At 51.3% G+C, this 17,113-nt stretch overlaps 1 protein-coding gene across 3 annotated transcripts in view; it reads right to left on the reverse strand.

Annotated features, from left to right (window-relative positions):
- LOC8026551 (protein Wnt-5b) overlaps window positions 1-17,113 on the reverse strand; it is a 436,541-nt gene that overhangs the window by 15,585 nt on the left and 403,843 nt on the right. The gene's annotated exons all lie outside the window — the stretch shown is intronic.

The following is a 17,113-nucleotide window of genomic DNA, read 5'->3' on the forward strand; positions in this document are numbered from 1 at the left end:
TCGGAATTACCGAAACATAATACATGATCCGCCATCCTCGGTCAACGGCCTCTAAAGGCTCGTTCACACTCTTGCAACCGAGTACGACCGAGAGAGACAAGACCGGTTTTTAAGCCTCTTGCGACTTCTTAAAGGGGTAGTGAAACGAAATTTTAGCGCCGATCTTGTTGCATAAATATGGGCTAGGGACAGGCACCACCTCGGAAATATAAATATTGCGCTGTAAAACACAGGAGAACTAATTTTAAACATAATTAAACGATTTCAAATTCTCATCTGGTGGATGGGGGGAAGTTCTCGTGACATCACTTGTGCCAAAATAGCAGCGCCGTTCTGCGGCAATACGGCGTGCCGGCAGAATTCGCCTAGGCCTGAACGCGTTCGCAAAGCCTTGGCGGAGAAAGCCAAAGCGTAGTTGGCCACAGTGAGCTCGTTCTCGTTGCGGCTCTTTGCACGACACGGCCCGAGCATGCTTCTGGCACGGCCGGTATTAGTTGCTGCGAGTCGCGAGCTGCAAGCCGACGTTAAAAAGGATATGTTTGAACTACGAGGGTGTCAGCAAGAGCCACGCAAATGCCAAATACCTGTTCACACTCGGAGCGGACACGCGCGTTTGATCGAAGTGCTGGATTCGCTCTGTTAGACCGCGTTTCGGTAAGCGCTTCTGGACCGATCTTTTACGATTGCAACTCGATACTGACATGACACTCGGCAAAGAAAGGTTAGACCGACATCGCGTAGCTCCCACGAACTGCTATTAGCCCCGAGAGTGAGCACAAGCGTCGCTGCGGTCGCCGCGCCCGGATTGGGTGAGGTGTACTGTGACGTCAGGGCGAGTACTCCGCTCCGCGATCTCGCATCGGCTCGCCTCCCAGCACCGGTTTCCTGGTTTGGCGTTGTGTGCCGCAAGCTCTTCGTGGAGCTGCACTTCGTTTACCTGGTGTGCAAGAAGTTGAGTTAGGCCGATATTGACGTGCTTCCGTACATTTTATAAGCCTGCTTGTCCCTTTTACCTTTAAAATTGCGTTACAAATCCCGAAAGCTATCGGCGGAGGCAATTCCGCCGATGAGCCTCCCCGTCCGTCCATGCACACGACACAAGGCAATCTTGCGAGAGGTCAGTGAAGCGATGGCGCAAGCGTTTGAGACGCTGGAATTCTGTTCCTTGCACGTTCATGATTGAAGACAATATTACATCCCGCTTTCAATGCATTTGAAGTGGCATTTATATCATGGGCCTTTGGGTGGTCGGCAAATTAGCCCGCGACCCTGACTCTGCGGTGCCACTCTGCATGCGCTGGTTCGCAGATGTTTTCTTTGAAGTGCTCGTGGAACGGGGTTGTTTTACATAAATGTGGCTTCTTCGTGAATTAATTATATAGTTTATACACGTATGCAGGCATATTTCTTAGAAGCTGCACACTTACTGGAAATTAGTTTGTATGGTAGCAGCAAAAACGGCCGAATTGCCCCCAGTTCTCTGTATGATATGTATTAACTGCCAAACTATGCACGGCAATATTTCCGTAATGTGGAATGCTTATACTTTTTCCTGACATTCTTTATTCCAGCCTATTCCGAAAATACACCGTTTAGTCTGAATTGTTATTTCCAATTAAAAGAGACACTGCTGCAGGTCCCCAAAAGCTTCCTCAGCCTCCAAACTCCCTACAGCTGGACTCTCTGACAACAGAGGAAAACAGGAGGAACAACAAGCATTCGAACGTCTGTCCAGTGGAAGATGCAGCACTGGTAGCAGAAAATGTGGAACCCGTGAAGGGCGATAGTCTGCGCGAGAAAAGCGTCTGGTATTTTAACTTCAGGACAATTCGATTTAAGTAAAATCTCAATTTTAGGGCTTAAGGGGCTAATAACGAGCTAGACACCTTCGCTTACGTTTGTTATACATTACTTGAGGGTTGATATAAACAAGTCCACAAATACCACCCGTGTAGTCCATTGAAATACTATCCGAATCCATCAAAGTTCAAATGCAAGCACTGTATATAATAAATGTTCCTTGTTTTTGTTTTTTCTTGTTTTTTTTTTTTACTTTGCCCCTGCACTTGGGCTGTCTTACTTGTGATTTTTTCTTGATGGCCCAGACTGTATTCAACATGTTGCTCGAGCAGCATGCAGCTTTTCTGCTTCGGCGATCTTGTTTAAAAACAGATACAAAAACAAAAATAGTATACATAACCTCCCAATTCATTCAGACCATCAGCAGCATTTATTGTGCAAGATGTAAATCTATAGTGACGCTCCTGCAATTGTGGCCATGTTTCTTTATTTTCATATACCAGCTGTGATTCATGCGTTGCCTGCCCTGTCAACCATGTTTAAAATGATTGTTGAAGCTTCGCCTGTAGCTGCAGGCCGTACCTCAATAAAGGTTCAAATAAAAATTTACACTTCCTAAGAAAAACACGCCAAAAAAATTAAATAGAAACGAGCGCGCCGTCAGCTAGCGTCGTCACAGCCTCCACAGAGCGAGCGGGCCGAGTCGGGGAAAAATTCTCTCCTCGCCGTGACGTCACCCCGGTTCACCGTAAGGGGGCGCCACGCGAACTTCTCGGGGCTAATAGCTCGACACTGACGTAGCGTCGAGTCAGAATAAAAATGGCATACTAATAACAGAGTGTACATACCGAGTTGCCAAGGTAATCCGTATGGCGTTTATTTGAGCTCTATATCACACAAAACAAGGAGATAGAATCAATGAGAGTCCCTTTTCGACGACAGCGTTCGTCACCGCTGTCACGGAAAACAAGGAGATCGAGATGACAAGGGGAAAATATTGACCTCTGAAATTTAGTTCAGGGATCAAACTACTCATCCGGTAAGGGTCCACAAGGGTCGCGCGGGCATATTCCATTCAGCAGGCCAGCCGGTCATGGACAGACGGTCTTGGCCAAGGACCGCCGGAGCAACGATGCGCCGAGTCGATGTTGCTGCTAGGCCTACTATATTCTGCCGAGCTCGCTCGGTCGGCAGAATCGTGGCTGTTGTAGCTCTTCTCGTGTGTTTGTGGATCCTGCGTTCTTGATCGTCGTGGTCTGTTTTAAGTACTCCTTCCTTTTTTCTTGCTGGTTGAAGTCGGGACGCACGAGAAGAGCACGAAGAAAAATAAATGTCCGTTGGTGGCCGATACCAAGTAACTGAGCGACGCTGTCGGCCTTGTTGATTTGATCGTAAAAAGTGCGTAAGACAGCTTCGGAGCTGTCGTAGGATTCTGTCGTAACCTGCGCAAAGGTTACGACAATTTCGTTTCGAGAGCACGGGTTTTCTCTCAAATTTGTCGTACGCACTTTTTTCGTCGTGAATTCGCTTTGAGAATCCGGCCTCAGAGCTGGTTTTGTCAGTGCTGCCGTGGTTGCCGACTTGCCGTGGTGCCGTGGTGCAGCGTGCGTGCAGCCCTTGCACATCTCAAACGGCCACGTTGTCACAGGTCGTAAATCGTCGACGCGCCACCAAGTGGCAACGCTCGTAACCACAACATTCACGCCGTAGCCTTTCCCGACCGGCACAAGTGACGTCACGAATATCCCAAGACGCATCGCGCTCTCCGATGGCCGATTTTTGAGCGCGCGCCCAATCGGGCCCATCAGGGTGAAAAATATAGCCATCCGCTCAAAATACAAACGCGCGATTATGATTTATGAATATCATTGATCATATTGAACCTATTTCTGACCATAATAGGTGTATTTCAAGTTTCGCTTCAGTATCCCTTTAAGACAGGGCGCGCTGCTGCGGAGCTGGTCCTAAGACGTCGTAAGAGGATTAAAAACCGGTCTGGTCTCTCTCGGTCGTACTCGGTCGCAAGAGTGTGAACGGCGCTTAAGGGTAAAGGCCCGTTCACACTCTTGCGACCGAGTACGACTGAGAGAGACGAGATCTCTTACAACTTCTTAAATGTTTCTAGAATGAGGGAACACACTGACGTTGTGGCGCCATCTATGCAGTGACCCTAGAACTGCATTTCACAAAAAGCGAAGGTTTTGCGGGATTTCCGAGGTCAAATGTGCGTAATACCCATAGAAAAACTCGTTTATAACATTGACAAAAGTTTTTCGAGCCAAAAAAGAAAGGATATTGCGCGAGAAATAAAAAAATATATGCCGGACCACCGAGTTTACACTGCTTCCCAATAGATGGCGCCAGTGTGTTCTCTGGTTTAAGAAGTTTTAAGGAACCCAGGTTTAAGAGGTCGCAAGCAGTCGCAAGAGTGTGAACGGGCCTTAAGTTGCAAATGCGTTAGGAAGCAGGAACTAGTATAGTTGGGGTCAGCTGTCTGCGGCAATCTGAAGAGAGGAGGAAAGCACGTGTACCGCGGTTGGTGCACCTTCTCCACTAGCATTGACTGCATTGCAGAGGCTCCGGAAGTCTTTCTTTAGAGGGGGGGCTCGACATCTCCGAAATCCTCAAGGTTAGGTTGGTTTCAGGTTGACATTAATTGCCACATTTGAATGAAAACATATTAATGCACCGCGTTCGCATATTAACGCACATATCCATGGAAAACAAATTAAAACAATGGTTCAGTAAAATAACAGTAAGAAGCTTGCACAGACAACTCATACAATGATTGGATAACCACTGAAATCAGCCGCACCATGTGTTCTTTATTTTTTCTTTCCTATACCAACTGTTACATGTCAACCGCAGCTGTGCCTATGCCGAATTGGCTATGTCTAAAAATAAAAACCTTCCTTCATTTAGGGATTCTCGGGGAAGCATGATGTATTAACGCAGACGTAGACAAACAAGTGTTAAAAGTTTTAGACAAAACCCCGAGACTCGGGGGAAAAAAGGACAACACCACACGGAGTCTCAAATACAGCAAGTTGGGCCATCGGATGTCTCAACTGGAGGCAGAGGTTGCATACATCGGTATGTACCTCAGGGTCAAGTACATCGACCGTGATCGCTTCGGACTCCTGGCGTCAATGAAAGTTGGGGGGCATCACAAAAGGAACGTACTGAAAAATAAGTGCTGTGGTTCAGACTTCGTGTTGTGTTGTCCTGAGTTTGTAAACATGTGTCGCCTCATGCCTCACCACCCTGCGGGCACGACGCCGCATGCGCGCAAAGCTTTCGCCATCGAAGGCGCCTTGTCAAATTTGGGAGCTCGTAGACTTTCGCCTTTTCTAAGCACTCCCGAATCCCCACTCAAGCTCACCAGCCCCCCCCCCCCCCTCCCTCTCCTAATGATGGCCTTTAAGCGCCGCGGTAGTACCGCCTGCCTGTTTTGTCCGCGGGCCAGAAGCACCATGCATCTCCTGGGCTTCTTGCTTCCACACGGGGGAAGCAGACAAACGCTCGCCGACGTCGTCTTGTCGGAATCCATTCATTTCGCTGTCTCCTCTTTGCTCGCTCTAAACTGGTTGTCAATCAGGCTCATGAGTCCTGCCTGTCATTTTCTTCTGGTTTTGACTTTTCAAGCAAGCCTCTCCGTCGCCCCGGCGCTTCTTGTGCTTGGCGGAGGTGAGGAGGGCGGTAGGTCAGCATGCATAAAGAGTCATTTCATTTATTTCGGCTCAGGAGAGACGGAGGTACAGCAGATAGGCCGAAGGCCCATACCAGATAACCTGCAAACACACAAACTAAAAAAAAAAAAAAAAGGGGGAGGGGGAGAGGGGGCTCGGCAGCTCGGTCCTGAGGACAGGAGGGGCTCAAGCCCCCCCTGCCCCCCCCCCCCCCCCCCCCCCCCGCTTCCGGAGCCCCTGCTGCATTGCCACAGAAAGCTGACCGCGAGTGTACTTGGTGGACAAATGAATTACGATGTTGGCTGCCACGGGATCACGGACGACTAATTCAGTTTCTTTTGTGACGTACAAAACGGCGAGTGTTCTAAATCGCTAAATTACATCTAAAGCCACTTTTACAGCGATCTCACACTTCTTCCCTCATGTATACTCCTCCAGCATGCATCACACACCCGCACGCGCACAGACACGCACGCACACACACACACATATATACACGCGCGCACACACACACACATATATACACACACACACATCAAACATTATTATTCCCTCGCACGACTGTAACTGTAGTGTGTTACAACGCAAGGTCTACAGTAAAAGCTCGCAAAGGGCACAGATTCAACCAGCGCAACCTTCTCTTCCTGCACAGCGTACAGTCTTGTATAAGTAATTTTATCTTCACTTTTCTTTCCTCAAAGTTGATTATTGCTAGCAACATGTACCATTTTGCATTTCTTTGTGCCTGCCCTCATACTTAGCGTCAGCGTTATTGTTTCCCCGCGGAGTTGCGCCATTCGCGCGGAGATGGAGCTCGGCTCTCGGCGGGTGCCGCCGTGACACCGCGGTCTTCTTGACCGGGGGAATGCACATCGAGCGACGTGGGAACTGTTCCGCCGTCGTCGGGAGGAGAGCGGCGGCATTCCCCGCTCGCCGGAGAAGGGGAGGGCACGCAGTGACCCGAGTCGAGTCTCGCCTGGAAGCCGGGCGCGGGAACGAAAACTCGTGATGTAGGATTAGGGGCCCGAGGAGATGCTCTCGCGCTGCTCGACTCGCTGAATGGACCGACCTCTCGACAGAACGCGTAAGCCGCTAAACCGAGGCTCGAGACAGACTCGCACAGCTTCCCGCCCGCTTCTCATCTCGTCCGCTTCCATCCCAGCACATTTGGCGGTTTTTCTTTCCGACATCTCTCCGCGTGACGGCTTTCTCGGGAGCGCGCTTTCTTCTAAGCCGGCTAAGCGATCCCGTGTTCGACAATTCTTGTCGGGCGTATGGCGTTGAGCAGCGCCTCGTTCGCGGCGTAACAAACTTTTATGAATACCTTTTCTTGTTGTCGAGAACAAAGCTATGGGCTCCTTCCTTTATAGACTGTTTCGAAGGGCCGGGCCCGGTTTCCGCGACGTGTCTGGCGCATAAACGATGCGGAGGAACCCTCTTGGCTTGCATAGATGTGGCGTGAGGTGAGACCGCACCGCAGTAGCGATTCTAGGTCAGATAGCAGGTACCGCTAGGGCGATTTAGAAATGGTACGCAATCGGAAGCTGACGTCGAAAGCGGACGCTTCCTCTGCTGGCGAGCGAGACAGGAACACGCGCAAGTGGTTTACGTCCGCTTCCCAAAGAAGGCCACAAACGTCCGACCCCCTCCCCCCCCCCCCCCCCCCCCCAAAAAAAAAAAAAAAAAAAAAAAAAAAAAACATTCACGGGGCGAAAAAGAAAAAAGGACTCGGTGCAAGCATTTTCGTGAGTACGAGAAATCCGCCACCACGCGCTTGGATGAGAAGCTCGTCAAAAAAACATCGCCCGATCTCACACGAGCCACTAACCAAAGACTCCTTCGTCAACTTCTCTCGCTTAGCAAAGCGCTGTGGTGTCAGACCCGATCAGCAACCACGGAGCCTCGCACTCTCGCTCTCTGCAGTGACCAGAATCCAAGGTCGGGCTCTCTTCATAGGACGGAATCGCCAGCGTTCTACGGCGGTTTTCCCGGTCTCGCTTTAAAAGCACCTTCCCTCCGGCAGGAAATGCATAACCTGGCTGCCACATCAGCGAATTACTCGAATGGATCATCGCGCAAACTGCAATTTCGTCTTATCCGTGTGTCTAGCGCTATTTTTTTTTTGATCAACAGAAAGGTTCACGGGTAGTATGTGGTTGATATAGTGTGTATGTTTCTAATAGATTAACGACATCAATGCATGGTGCCGGATTTAGAATGATCGCTTATCGCACCTATCCGGCGAATTAAAGGCACGATCAATAACCACCAAAGACCGCAATTACAAAGTTGCTTAACTGCAAGACTTTGCGTGTGCAACACGTCCCGGTATAATAGTTTTCCCAGAAAGAAAGGCAGCTCCCTGTGGCAAGGGACACCTAGAAGAACGCCGAAAGCCCAAAACGCGCGTACCTCGGCGAGGCGCTATGGCGGATGGGATATAAGTGAATTGTGCAACTTTCAATGACAATCGATCAGCGATTTCGCTCATTACTAAAACGTTACGAGCTGTAGGCGCTCGCGGGCCGTGCCAATACCACATAAAAGACCAGGCCTCCCCCGAACGTCATCAGTAGTGGATCCACGCAGCGCCGCCTATCATGCGTCTCCGTTAACGCGTCTTGTAGCGTCTCACAACGAACGCGAAGCTAGCGCGGCGACGCCAAGACGGACACGTTTCCTGAAACCGTCTAGCTTTGGCGTGTTTGCCGTTTAGGACGGGACGCCGATCCACTAATGATGACGTCTTGCGCAGGCCTTGTCTTCTTGGTGCTTTTGGCCTTACGCACGCGCCTCGTGGTTCACCTCGCGTAACTCGCACGAGGCGGGCTGTGGGGAACTGGACTACATGTCTGTCTGTCTCAGGGTGAAGACATCCTCTGTCGCGCTGGGGAACCGGCCCATTCGTCACGATCTCGATCGCCACCGAGGCCTCATTCACACAGCCGTCTTGCCCCTCGTCCTGGTGGGGTAGAGGGTTTTCGAACCGGTTTGGGCCCCGACGGGCGCCGCCGGAGCCCAAGTGCTCCGGTGCCCAACTGGAGCCGAAGTGCTCCGGTTGGAGGACACACGTGAATAAGGCCGGCATCTTCGTCAACGCTGGTTCGAACACTCCACCGTCCCGGCACCATCCCGATTTCGGAACGTCGTCGACGGCGCTGGTGCCGGGGCGGGGCGAGGAGCCGGCTGTGTGAATGGGGCCTCATTCACACAGCCGGCTCCTCGACCCGTCCCGGCGCCAGCATCGTCGGCGCCGTGCCGAAATCGGGATGGTGCGCGGAGCATATTTTTACGCCGCGGGCGATAGACACCCTAGCAACGACGCTCATGCCGGATCGGCTGCTCGGCAACACGCGGAAACTTAAATTTCGGATTCGAATGGCGCGTGTATCGCCCGGCAGTGCCGGCGGGCGGCTAAGAATAAACTGCTATTTAAGGAAAAGTAGACACTTTGATCCTTACATATACATTTGCACCTATTTTCTGCTTTCTTTGAAGTCGATATAATATTTCCTGAAGTGCTTGTCATAATTATCTCGCTTGCAACTCTAGTCGTGAATGGTAACTCACTGCGTCAGACATTGATTAATCCTGTTAGAAAACCAAAATCAATTTTTCCGCAAAAAAACAAACAAATTGTCGTTACAGTGAAAAAGTCAAGTCGTAATCCGAGCGCTCCGTGTGACGGGTATTCCGGTATGACCAGAATTCATCGTACGAGATACCCCTTGACGGGTTAACCTACCGGACGAGTTCACCCGACCTTTTCTGCGCGGGCGCCGCCATTTTGAATCGTGGAACTTCCGGCTCTCACCATACCACTGGGAGCAGCCCGCGTTTTAACCGCGACTGTCAGTCATTCTCGTTTTCCCTTTTCGATATCATTTTACTCGTTACAGTTTGTAATGCCTCGCTTTGTTTTTATGCCGCATACCAAATTTGTCAACTATAGTTGCTGGGGACGAGGGTAATCAAAAAACGTCTATATGACCAGTTGGCCCGTGACGACTGGGTTCGTGACGAGCCCTCCAAGACCCGTGGCGCTGAGTGGGCCAGCGCGTGACGCGCTGCCGTACTCAGTGCGTGACTTGTGCGGAAAAATGGCGTCTAAGCATTAGCAGAGGCTACGCGCTCGAGCTCAGTCACACCGGTTTGCGCGCACTTCAAAGATCAAATAATAAATCCAACGACTGGGCGGAAAATTGGTTGAGACGTCACCACTCAAGCAAAAGCGTGACTCCGTATGATGGCACTCTAAGCTGGGCGATTTGTCCCGTTTTAAAATTGTGTCACTGAAACGTATCTATGGCGGATTCAGCTTATCGGGCGCCTATGGGTTGCGGGGGTTTCTTTTCGATTTGCTGCTCTCCTCAAGTTCGATGTCCAAACCGTATACCACGTCTACAGCCTCAGACTCATATCGAACCTCTCTTGAATGGAGTGGCGCAAAAAGGTTCCGATTTTGTTAGAGCACGGACTCGTCCTCTACACATTGTCTGTTTTCAAAAAAAAAAAACACGCAGCTGACGCGGAAATAGGAATGTGAAAATTGTGAAAATTATAAACGCGTCCTCGCGCTGGTTTTGCTATCGTAGTCTTTTTCGGAAACCAGTAACTTCAAACCGAAAGAGATACATGTCACATGTATCATGATCGTGAAGGTCTTATTTCAAACAAAAATTAACAAGAAGTAAAACAAATAAATAGATTAATCACTGTTGCTTTAAAGCGATGCTTGGGACCGTTTCCTCTCCCTCCCCTTCCTCGTCCCTCCCGCGCGGTGCATTATGGGAAACATCCCATAATGCAACGCGCGCGTCACCGCGGTGGATTATGGGAGGTTCCCATAATGCACCGCGACGTTACGCCGACAGCGACACCGCTCAAGTTGGAAACGGGCGCCTAAGAGCTGCGCTCTAAAATAAATCACTGTTCTTTTAAAGCGATTGTTTGGGACCGTTCTAAGCACCCGTGCGAGTGGCGTTCTCGTAGGTCAGCTGCCCAATTACTTTCGAGCTCGTCTTCCTTCCTCCCTGCGCAAGAAAGTAAGCTTTCGGTTTCCACTGTGCACCGTTCCATCAAGCAGCCAGCGCCCGAAGAAAGCACGGGGGGCCGCGCCGCCACGAACGCTCGTCGCCTCATCCGTCAAGCCGGCGACCCCGCCAAGCACGAGCCGTCGTCGCCCTCCAAAACCTCTCCGCCGGCTCGTTCGCCGGCGGTCACAGTTTGGCCGCGCAGGAGTAGCTCACGAGCTGCTTTCGAAATTGGCTAAGCTACCCGGGAAAAGGCCGGTAATAAGCGTTCTCAGTGCGAACTCAAAAAATGTCGCTGTCACACACACACAGACATCATACGAAAGACCTCGCTGCAGACACGGTGACATCCGCGGACACGTCTCGAGTATACTTCGAACCTTGTGTGCCTCATACATTTTTCGAACGTGTCTGCAGACAGATACGACCGATGTGGTACAAGGAATGCTCCAGATAGTGTCTGTCATCTGCATGCTGCATCAGCATCGTGACCGCAGCTCAACGCTCGGATATCACTAGCCAAAAACGTACAAGTGGCGCCATTCATTGTTGAAGAGATTTCCGAGACCCGTGCTGCGCGCCACTTCTGGGAAGAACATGGCGTCTGAAGTCTAGCATAGTGCTGCGCTGTGCCGCCATGATCTTCTCAGGAGCTGCACGTTGCACGTGCCTCCTCCATCGACGCACCTCGCGCTACTTTTAAAGAAACGAAGGGGCTTCGCAAAACCGAAGCTGTTCGCGGTGCCTCCGGGAGCGTCACGCACGGAGCTCGCCGGGAGTCTCGGATTCGAATCTCTCTATTCACGACCGGTCTCCTCCGCACGCACGAAGCTCTCGTGCCCGGAATGCCGAGCAGACGGACAAAGGAGGAGGCCCCTTGGCCGGACTGATCAGCTGCGAGGCTGGTCGAGACCGGCGCGGTGATTAAGCGGCGGCCGGAGCGTCCAGCCTCCGACGGCACGCAGCCTCGCGGGCGCCGCGGCTGCCATCCATCAGGTCGCCGAGGCTTCGGGGCCCGGCTGGAGCGAGGCGCGAGGGGCGGACACGCGCGACGCCTCCTCGGAACATCGTGTCCCGCGGCACTCCGTCCGCCGGCGCATTCTTTTGGGCCGCGCGTGTGCGCGCGCCGACAGCGCGGGTCGTTCGGATGGCGACCCTTTCTTTGGGCGGCGTGGACCGACAACTCCGTGCGCCCGCCGCTCTGCGCCCGGACCCGCTCCGTGCGTGTCTTCTTCGTCGATATCCCTTCGATGGATGCCTAGAACGGCACCGTACCCGTTCATGGTTATCGAACCGGCAAGTGACGTAGTCTCCTCCATTTTGCGGGCAGTGGTGAAGGTGGAAACACCTTCACGGCTGTCATTCGCAGCAAGCTAACTTACGTAGTACCTGGCGGCTAGACTTGTACGCTACTGATTACAAGTAGTCGACTTTCTTGCAACATGTTAGTTTTTTAGTAATTAATTTGAATAGATTTGTTAGGTAGGAGAAGTAATTTGATTACTTTTCGAGGCACTAAAATTAAATGTAACCCTTAAAATGCTTCCTTCCCCTCTTTAATGCCCCCTTTGTTTCTACAACTTTTCTACCAAGGAATCCTCGAAACAAGTCTCCGACAGCAGGAAAGTCTACAAAAATTGGTGGATTCTAGTCCAATAATGGAAAGTACGAAAGACTCGTGTTCAAACCCGCAGAAAACTGTCGTTTTGCAAGTCTGAAGTAAAAAGTAACGGTTCCTTTTTCAAGTAACGGTCAGCTACTTTTTGTGTTGAGTAATCGAGTAGTGTAATTTAATATTTTGTTTAAGCGAGAGTAATTGTAATCGATTCATTTTTTTCGAGTAATGTACGAGACTGCTGGCAGCAGATGTTGAGGCAGAAAGAACAGACGAGGTGCAAAGCCTAGCGCGAGCTGCTCAAAAGTTAAGTCGACCGAAGAAACTTGGTTGATTTGGCGGTGGGAGCTATAAAGCTCTGACGGACCAATGAATCGCCTCCCTATTAATTACCCGACCCCTCTCTCGAAGCTTGGGTATACGGGTGGGGGCACGATTACGCGCCTAAACCTACGAGCACGAGCTTGCACCACTGTGAGCTTCAAAAAATAGACAAGCAATCAGTATAATGCTGTCGACCGTCCGGCGTGGTGGTCCTCCTTTTCCTGATTTCGAATCCTGAGCTCGAGAGAAAGTGCTAAGACGTCTTCATTTTCTCCGGAAGAAAATGAGATACCCTTAGCCTCGTTATTAAAAAAAATAAATAAGAACTACATACAAGTAAAGCCTTATACCTGTAACGCTTCATGCAAAACTCTAGTGATTCGAACTCTGCGTGATATTCCAGGCAGACGTTGGGATCTATCCCACCACCTCAGTTTCTTGGCGACGTAATTTCTTTTTACTTTCTTAAAACTCTGGGCTATACGTGGCTCATTTGACGAATGCAGCGCATATATTAAGAGAGGTTTCGCGAACAGCGGTCGGGCTCCTCGACGCAGCTCCGGGTGCGGCCAGCTTGCAGCGTGCGCCCATCAGATATGCGGGCACGCGAGCCCGTCGGGGTCTGAGCTCCGGGGTTAACGCTAATGTCCGCTTTCCGGGGCGGAGGCCTGCTCGGCGGCGTCAGCGATCGCGGCCAGACCCTGGGTCCGCAGACACGCGATCGGCCGTGAACCCCCGCCGCTGAGTCGGCGCTGCAATTTATGCGTCCAGTGCTCACGCCATGCAAATGGTAGAGTACGCTATGCGGGCATGCCACGCGCCGTCAGCGCCCCGATTCCATAGAACGAACGGCGCAGATATGTATAAGGTCCCTTCGTCGACAAGATTGGCGTCACGCTGACGTGCTCGCTTGGCAAGAGACCTTCTGAAGCAGAAAAGAAAAGAGGTTGACTGACAGAAGAAAAACAAAAATAACAATATATGCGTAAATTAGTAATGCAAATGTAGCACCTCACCCAAACGACACGACATTATGTTCCACGTTCCGTTCTGTCTAAAACGCGCGCGATAGCGGCAAATAATGACCAAATTGTTCCGTTTTTATACGCTGTTTGTAAAACATACTTAAGGTCTCATAAATACAGCCACTTTTGGAGATTGTGCACGGGGCATACTTCAGGTCTCATAAGTACAGCCACTTCGTAGAATTCCATGCTAGAATTACTGCTACCGCAAACGTTGCGGTCAATAGACATTTCGCTAAATTTCCCGAGCACCAAGGGTCATGTTGCGAGTGTGGCTACACGCCCTGCACGTGCTGGCCTCAAAGGTAGCAACTGTTCTAAAACAAAAACCTCAAACAAATTTTATCTCGCACGCGCGTTCCGCAACAACCTTTCTCGGTGATTTGTTTCGAATATCTCATACGGGGAAGGCAGGCGCGTGCGGCGCGACTACTTACATTCCCAGCATTCTCCTTCATGCTTGGGTAATAGACCTTTCGCTAAATTACCCAAGCGTCAAAGAGAATGCTGGGAACGTAGTTACACGCGCTGCAATCGTCTGCCCCATAGAAAAGATTCGAAGAATAGAGCGTCCGTACAACGCGCGTGCGAAGTGGCGTTTGTTTTAGACTTTTGCTTTTGAATAGTTACAGCTAAAGACGCCAGCACGCGCAGCGCGCGTACCGAAGTTCCCGGCATTCTTTTTGATGCTTAAGTAATTGGGCAAAAGTTGGATTTAGCAGTAGCTCATGCGCTGAGAAACGGAGGGAACGGAGAAGACGCACGGGAACGTGAGAACGCCGAGCTTTGATTCTATAGACCGACACGCTGTTTACAAACAAGCCCGCGTTTGCCCACACCAGGTGTGGGCACTGCGCATGCGCAGAAACCGAATTCGAGTAAACTGAAGCTTCTGCGCATGCGCGGTGCCGTCGACAGCGCCACCGCAGCTGCGTGACGTCAGGGACGCGTGTTGGTCTATAGCCTTAGCTCAACCCACTAATTATTTTACCCGGAGCTCGGCATTCTGGCGTCCCCGTGCGCTCTCGTTTCTCCTCTCCCTTACTTTCTCGCCGCATTACCATCATAATATTTTATGTTGGAAAGGTGTGCATGCCATTGGCGACCAATGGCTTACTTTCCGAATGCGGAATAAATATTGGCACAGGCCCGTTTGGATTCAGCAGTTGGCTCACGGCAGATCTCGGGGCGCGGCAATGCGCGGTGTTCATGTCGAGACTACAGTCAATGTATAGTTTCTAAGCGCACTTTTCAGATGTAACTCTAATTTTAAAAAAGTAACCGGTTTGAGTAATGCGAAATCCGAATATCTACATGGTTGAATGTAATTCGAAGATTATCGAGGGTTGCAAATACACCCGTCGTAAATATCCCAAATATGGCGGTCAGGCCACAAACGCGACTTGCCGCTTGGTGCCGTCCGACTCACATGCTGCGATTTGTCTCGCGACTTGGCAGTTGCGCGACGTCGCTCGTGCAACACAGAGAGCGTGGTACAGGCTAAGGTATTCAACGCGCCGCAGCTGGGAAATAGCAAGAAAATTCCCACCGTGTGAATCAGGCTTAACATGTAATCCAGCCGGTGTCCGTGAACATAGTTTCACTCTATAATGTTCAGCCTTTCCACTCTCGTGAAGAAGGAAGACCAGCGGAACTGTACTCGATACACAGCCGCAACGCGCACGCGCCCGTTTCCCGCTTCTTCTCGTCCGACACGCCGTCGATGGTGGGTACGTCTACGGCGAACCACAGTCAGTCACACACAGCGCACGTGGCGCCAAACGGGTAATTTACCCTCCGGAACCTCGCCGTCGCGCCCGGGAACTGTTCAGCAGGCGTGGAGTGCAGTCGTCACCGGGCCTCGCGCTTGCGTTTGCGATGTAAGGGCGATGTAAGCCTTGCGTTTGCGTTTGCGCTTGCGATGTAAGGGCGCCGGCGGCGCCCTTTACATCGCTGGTTCTGTTCTCGGCAGAGACTTTCCAGGCGAGCGATGTGCTCTTCTTTGGCAAGGGACTCTGAAGCGCTCGACGCAGTGGAAGTCGAGGCGACAGCGGCTTTGCGGCGGTTGCGGACCCATTCGCGCTGCTGCGTACGTCAACCCTCCTTCCGCAGCCAGTCTTCTTCCCCGAAAGGGCGCGCGGCCGACCCATCCTAAGTAGGGTGCCTTCATACACTTCCGCAACGTCTGTCTTAGGGTGGCGGCATCTCGGCCATTTCTATGCCCAGAATGCACGCGCTTCGATCTCGTTCGGAGCGAGCGCTTAGCCCTGCCCGGTGCTTTGGCGCCATTTTAAGGCCCATTTGGCACGCGCAGGCAGTTTTCAATACAACAGTGGGTGTCTTCACCCTGTGACAGACGCACATTGAGGCACCCTAATCCGAAGTCCAAACCGAAACTGATAAGATCGTAGGAAACAGCGCGCTAAACAGACGAGGACGAAGAAACACACGTGACGAGCACTGCGCTCGTTACGTGTGCTTCTCCTCTGTCGTCGTCAATTTTTTGCGCTGTTTCCTGCGATGAATTCCCACCAACGCGCCCAACTATCCATTCTTCTATGATAGCTGAAAAGGTTGCCGCCATCTACGAGCGACGGCGGCAAACAGACTGGTTGTGGGCTTGCCGCCGTCGCTTAAAGATGGCGGTAGCTGTCCAGGTAGGTTTGTGTCGACAGGTGTTTGATACCGGACACGATTCTGGGAAACCTAGCCATTAACAGCTCCACTGTAAAAAAGTCCGTGCATCTACTTTCCCGCACAACACTTGGAGAGCCAATCACCGCAACTTACGGAGGCAGCTCAGGGAAAGACGATGCCGAAGCATATGTTTAGGCCAAAAAACAGTGTCACAACTCAGACTGCGTTTTTGGCCTAAACATGTGTTTCGGCATCGTCATTCGCTGAGCTGCCTCCGTAAGTTATGGTGATGGGCTCTCCGAGTATTGTGCCGGAATGTACACGCACGGGCGTTTTTTTAGAGTGTACAGAAACCAAAAGATTACACTGCTAATAGATCATTGCTAACGCACGCTCATACAGTGTGTACCGCAAAAACGGTCTGCAGACATGTTCGAAGCATGTATGAAGCAAACATGCTAACATGATTAAAGCGCAGATATGGAGCGAACACTCTTTTGAACTCGTATTCTGTACGAGCCACGTGACTGCGGCTATAAGGAAAGCAATACTCCACAAACAAGATTTTCGACGGTCGACGATTGACCTAAAAGCATATCATCGTCTAAGAAAGCGAGTCAGACGCGCGCCTATGCAAATATCCTGTAGCCAAAAAAGGAATTATGTCCTAATCACGGGTTTTCGTCCACCATGGGCCACGGATAAAGCGGGCTCTAAGTGGCATGCGAGGCTCCTCGCGTGCGCTTCCCTTCGGTTACACATCCGCGTGATGCAGCTTTCGTTCACGACTGGGAAGTCCGATGAAACCGCGGCACGCCACGCATGATACGCGCCCAATTGTGGCCGAGTGAGCGCTCCTCTGCGCGAGAGGGAACACAGTCGGAGTGCATACCGTCCCGCGGAGAGCCCAACTAGGACACAGCACATCGGACCACGGAGGATCGCGAATCACGCAAGGTTGCCTTTGGGCGGAAAGAACCGACAACGACG

The sequence above is a fragment of the Ixodes scapularis genome, unplaced genomic scaffold (genome assembly GCF_016920785.2).
Source record: "Ixodes scapularis isolate PalLabHiFi unplaced genomic scaffold, ASM1692078v2 PGA_scaffold2__306_contigs__length_199485367, whole genome shotgun sequence".
Taxonomy (NCBI): domain Eukaryota; kingdom Metazoa; phylum Arthropoda; class Arachnida; order Ixodida; family Ixodidae; genus Ixodes; species Ixodes scapularis.